Genomic DNA, 6,480 nt, shown 5'->3' on the forward strand with positions numbered 1-6,480 from the left:
GGTGAAGGGATAAAGATAATTGTATTGTAAACCTGGCCTTGGTGATACAGAAACAGTGGTGGTAGTCCGGGACAATCAAGATTTACATCTGGGTCGACTACCTTTTGGGCTCTAATAAACAAATACACGACGATCTTTTTAAACTGTCAGAAACATTGTAGTGTATCACGTTGGAGTGGTGTTTGTCAGTCCTAAAAGGCAATAAGCTTGTTGGAAGATCACATACTTATACAACTGACGGTAAAAGCTATGGGGCCAAAGTAGCATATTCCAGAACAGGTTATTCTCAGATAGCTCAAACTATTTGTATGTTTGTGTGTATGGGAGAGGGAGAGAGAGAGAGAGGAGAGAGAGAGAGAGAGAGAGAGAGAGAGAGAGAGAGAGAGAGAGAGAGAGAGAGAGAGAGAGAGAGAGAGAGAGACAAACAACCCTCACACACATAGCGCATAGTCAAGTAAAATGTACCTGTGGTATTATTTTTCTTATCACGTGATGACCCCCGGGTTAAAATATCCAGTTTCTTGTGTCAGACTGCGATAAAAACGATCGATTGATAATCTGTCGCTTCTCGACAATTTTCCTTTGAACAGTGTTTGCTGGGTTCCCTGAGAAATACCTCTCTAGGTTGTGAAACAACCTTCAACAGCCAACGAACTTAGCTCGTGGTACTGATACCTGTCTTCTGAAGAAATGTCTAACGGATTAATGAAACCTTTGGTCGGAGGGCCCAATACAAGTCCACTCTTCAGTTGTAACTGTATAAACCTCGCAGCATATAGGATCGGTAGGGGAAATGCTTAACGTGTGTCATATGTGTTAAAACCTACTGGAAAGTTAAAGGTATTGTGAACATTATTTTATGAAAAAATACGGACAATTATCACTGACCACTTGACCTCGTCAGGAAGGTCAACTGTGATCTTGTGTGCGTTAATGTGAGTCTTAGGCCCGGAGTTAAAACAGAAATATTTTGTTTCATTTATTTGTGGGGAAAAAACCAACAACTAATATATCTTAAGCGAGCCAGGCTCTTGTTATGGTCTGATATAGTGTGAGTCTATCATGTCCCCAGAAGTCCATCGACTCAGATTCCCAGTAACACTACTGTCCACACTAACACCCGACCATGTACACCGACTGTGGAGTCAATACTATCTATAATGATTTAGTATTTGAACGATGAATCTCCACCAACCGAACCAACAACATCGTCCATGCTCCATTACTGTCTGTCGTTCTGTCTGTCGTTCTCGGTTGTCCAGGGAATTAAATATTCTTTCTTTGATGTTGAATTCTCTAAAAAGTTTCGGCACCATAGCGTTGTTCAAGAAGGGACGCCACAACCCCAACCGCTCCATTCGCTACTCTTGCACAGACTTCTTCTCGCTCGTACGAGTAATTTGATTGGACGAGCATTGGAATCGGGCCCAAAACAAAAGTTTGGCAGCAAACTAGTCAGGCGTATTTAAAAAATAAGAAATACACTAGATAATGGAGAATGAGTTACCGTTGGTATTTCTGCCCTGTGATCTTTTTGTCGTCAATAATACAATCCCATTGCATGAAATCTCCGAGTGTATCATACTGACTGTATTCAACCCCATGGTCGTTCAGCAAAAGATTCTAATATACAAACCAGTTCAAGATTCACGAATGCCTTGGAGGGTTGTAAATTTGTGACACAACAAAATCATTTCAACGATGATAATAAAATTCTTCTCCTGAGATAAAAAATGCTTTTATCGATACAGATAATAGTGACCCTTCTTGTGTTCATCAATTAACAGTCCCAGATCAGAGATAAAAGCATGTGTACGTCGTTGTTTGGTTTACAAAATGAATGAATAAAACTTACTCGAAATACCGATGCTTGCTTCTTTGTTGCCATGGTAATTGCGTAGATATTTACTGCGATCTGCGATACACCACCTTCTCCACGTGGAGCCACAGCCCTCGTGGCAAGAATGACATTAAATCATTTAATGTTGAGCATGTAATGTTATCTTCGTTGTGATGTCGTGCGCTAGGTGTTGCCGCCAAAGGCGCTCATAGATACGCATAACAGTGAGACTCCCTCGCTCGCCACATAGGAACACCGTAAGTCCCACCGAAACATTTTCTCTTCTTTGATAAGATTCTTGGACAGGAACAATATATACGTCAAGTCTTAGTATTGAATGATTATTTACGCATTCCACTTAATCAAACTGCGTGGGTTTATTCACAATTACACTTGTTAATCACGGAGCTAGGTTTCGCCAGCGAGTATTCGCCATATGAAATAGCGATATATCAACTTTCCCGTTGCCAGCCAGGCCATAGTGGCCTTTCAAATCCGCCGTTAAACTTGCTGATTAAATTACAGATAGTTCATTACGGGCTAGAAGTAAGTACGGGTGATAAGAACTATTATACGATAATCAGTTGACACCAACTCTTGTTTCTAAAGTGTACGTCATACACCGTTACTCAGATCCGTTTGTTAAACCGACCGAGCCTAAAAACTCCAGAAACAGAACGAGTGGTTATATACCAACCTTTGATGGAGTTTTGTCGTCTGCTCGAGCACGTGACGTCACCTCGAACGGTTTCACGCTGGGTGATCTAGCCGGTGATTTCGAGAATAGATTACCCATTCTGTCGTCTGCTATGTTCATGGTACGCTCATTCTCCTCCGTGAGCAGACGACACCTCCCTGGTCAGACATTGTCACATGACCACAGTAGGGCTTGGACAGTTATTACACGTCCAAAAATGTCATAATTTCGTTGCTTCTCTTCAGTGATTTTACCAGGAAACTCAGACTATTCCCCCAACAGCCAGACTGTCACAGGTACATGCAGTTCCACCTCCCATTCATACAGCGGTGCAGTTGCTCGATGACCCAAAGATACGGAACAAAACCTCCTGAGACCTCCTTTGTTGCCGGTCCAGCTCTCTACTACCAGCGCTCTAGGCTTGTGGGTCGAGGGCTGCCACTCTCGACCTATCGGTGTATGTTATCAACACTTTTCTATAGCTGAAATATCAGAAACAACACGAGTCACATGGGCTTGATTAATTACCCGGGCCGCCATTCAAGGCATTTTAAGTGATCCTGTTGTGGAACTCTCGCGACACCATGCAACGAGGGCACGGTACGAGACCCAGCTTCGTTACCAGAGCATCTTAGAATGGTACATACGATTCCACTCCAGAGAATCCCCGGACTGAAAATTGCGTTTTGTTAATGGATTTCTGCTGCTGGAGGAAACACAAGCACAGAAGAAGTGCATACGTGACCTTGTTCTTATACCGTGTTCATATTCTGTTGTTTTTAAGAGGTATGGTGGCCTACCATACGTTGTTGACGATTTATGGCATGGATGTTGTTTTATGCCGCTGTCTAAGAGCTCCATTACTTTAATATTTTCAAATTGGCTGTATATATGATAATGAAAAAATGAATCTGAGTGTTGTAATTATTATTTTCATTATGATCGTAAGTGAGATCAGCGACCAGAAAAGCCAGACACCAAGGGAATGTCACGCCCTAAACAGTGGATTTAACAACTCAACTGACGGTGTCTATGTCGGGTACAACCATCATTTGCGTTGATACAGGCTGGTCAATAACGGCGCACTGACGACACCAGGTGAATGGATTGTCTGGGGATTCTTCAAATGTCAGTGAATGATTGGGCTAGCTGAGCTCGCCTCATCAATTTATTCTGGTCCTGTCGTCTGCGTCGGTCCCTCTCATCCGAGACATTTTTCTGTGGGTGTGAACAGTGAAGAGAAAAAGACGAAGGCAGTACAGCTATATACACCTGTAACATATGGACGGGCATTGTCCTATGGCATGTACAAAGGTAGAACATGGCCTGGAACGATGTCGTTCCGGTACCATTTATGTTGCCATTACCAATGATGAGTTGTGTTTCTCCAAGAGTTCCCCACCCCATATCATTACACTTCCAACCCGAAATGGCGTTCTCCTAGACGCATGTTATGTTCGAGTATTTTACTCGGTTGTCTTCCTTAGTAGTGAAAGAATATACATTCCTGGTGTCAACAGGTATTTATATCACTTTTTATTAAAACTATCTCGTCCAGTGTGAAAGGCCAGGGATACCCGGCAGACCTATTGTACTGACGCCACAACGACCAACACAGCATTGTGATACAGACTTACTGTGTGACGACATCTCACCCAAATGATGTGTCCTTGTGGATCACGTTGTGATGATAAATCTGGAGTCTCATAAAATCTTCCCCGAACAATATAAGATGATACTTTTATGACGTATTCAGTGACAAAAACAGTGACGACAACTTATACTTGACCTACCATGATGCTTTGTTATTCAGCTGAGGTCAGTGAATACATACAGATTAGCTGTGTTATTCAGCTGAGGTCAGTGAATACATACAGATTAGCTGTGTTATTCAGCTGAGGTCAGTGAATACATACAGATTAGCTGTGTTATTCAGCTGAGGTCAGTGAATACATACAGAGTAGCTGTGATATTCAGCTGAGGTCAGTGAATACATACAGAGTAGCTGTGTTATTCAGCTGAGGTCAGTGAATACATACAGATTAGCTGTGTTATTCAGCTGAGGTCAGTGAATACATACAGATTAGCTGAGTTATTCAGCTGAGGTCAGTGAATACATACAGATTAGCTGTGTTATTCAGCTGAGGTCAGTGAATACATACAGAGTAGCTGTGTTATTCAGCTGAGGTCAGTGAATACATACAGATTAGCTGTGTTATTCAGCTGAGGTCAGTGAATACATACAGATTAGCTGTGTTATTCAGCTGAGGTCAGTGAATACATACAGATTACAAGGAACACTTGGAACAAGAAACCTGTGGCACTTGTGAAAATAGCAGTTAGCCACTGGAGATATTCACATGTTATATTCCTCTTTATTGATGTAGCTATCTGTTTTAGCACATCGGTTTGATTGCTAAGTGATCTTACCCGTGAAGATCGCGGTTACAATTGATCTTCAGTAACCCATGCTTGTCGTAAGAGGCGACTAACGGGATCAGGTGGTCAGGCTTGCTGACTTGGATGACGCATGTTATCGGTTCCGAATTGCGCAGATCGATGCTCATGCTGTTGATCACTGGATTGTCTGGTCCAGACTCGAATATTTACATACTGACGCTATATAGCTGGAATATTGCTGAGTGCGGCGTAAAACTAAACTCACTCACTCACGCTAAGTGACCTAGTCAAGCGATGTAACCACATATCTGGCGACCAGGGTTGACGTGATTTAACCAGTTTTGTCAAGCATAAACCTTAGGCAGTATCCGAAATAATACGCATGAAGTACAACTCTACAATGGCGTTATGGGAGAAAGGTATGACTTACGTGCATTATTATAACACACAACGATGACAGGTTAGCAAGTGTTACAGTTTTAGACAAGCTGTCGTTGTACCTATTCTATTTCATGCAGGTGAGGAGGTTCCACATACCGATCAGAACATGAATCGGGGATGTTCTTCAACGATATACTCTCAACAACCAGTTAATTATATTACCTTTGTTCATCATTGAATCAATGGATGAAACAAAATATCTTTAGCTTTAATGATGACATCACTCAGTGGTTGCTGATCCCATGACACTTGGTTACCACGCGCTATCATTGGTCAACGGAGGTCAACTTGGGTTATACCTTGGTGAACACAGGAAGACCAAGGTCGCTCAGGGTTTTCAAGCCAGCACAGGCGCTGCCCAGGTAGACGTCCTTGTTTTCTGTGTTGAATATATGGCTTAGGGCATGTGCTCTTATTGTCTCAGTATACAAGAGGTGACAGATCTGTATCTGAAAGTGCGTGATTGTGTCTAACACTGATTGTGTCTCCCACTGACCCAGAACCACCCAGGACAATCACCTCACAGAGAAAACGACCTGTCAAGAACCCCCGTCTAGTTGCCAGGCAACTTATGCACCAAACTTTCGAAAACGCTTGAACAATTCACAGTTACCTCCCAACCAATTGGACTCACTCTCTTATTTCAAATGCAGGGTCTAAATACCAGACTGCGAATGTCTGCAATAAATACCTCCCAATCCATATTCCTACATTACCAGATGATTATGCCGTTTTCTTGCCTTCCAGAAGATTTTACGAGCGATTGCACCAGTGAGAAAACGCGATATCAAATTTTGCAATCTTTTATGTTATCAATCTGAAATTGAGTCCAAATATCTGCTTGTCAACATGTTGTGGTATGGTTGTTGCTTTCTGTGGAGATGTCCTTGTATGTAAGCCTATAGGTCCCCGGGTAGGAATACAGATCCCCGGCAACCTGCTGCTTGTAAGTGAGAACACATGCTCATGATGTCAATCACTGGATTGTCTAGCCCAGACTCGATTATTTACAGACTATCACTACCTGGTGAATCGGTCGACAAATTTTAAGGCTACAAAACCCAAGTCTTAAATGCTAGTTCAAAAATATAATAATACCATA

Source organism: Haliotis rubra, unplaced genomic scaffold (genome assembly GCF_003918875.1).
Source record: "Haliotis rubra isolate DU_JTF1 unplaced genomic scaffold, ASM391887v1 Scf172, whole genome shotgun sequence".
NCBI lineage: Eukaryota > Metazoa > Mollusca > Gastropoda > Lepetellida > Haliotidae > Haliotis > Haliotis rubra.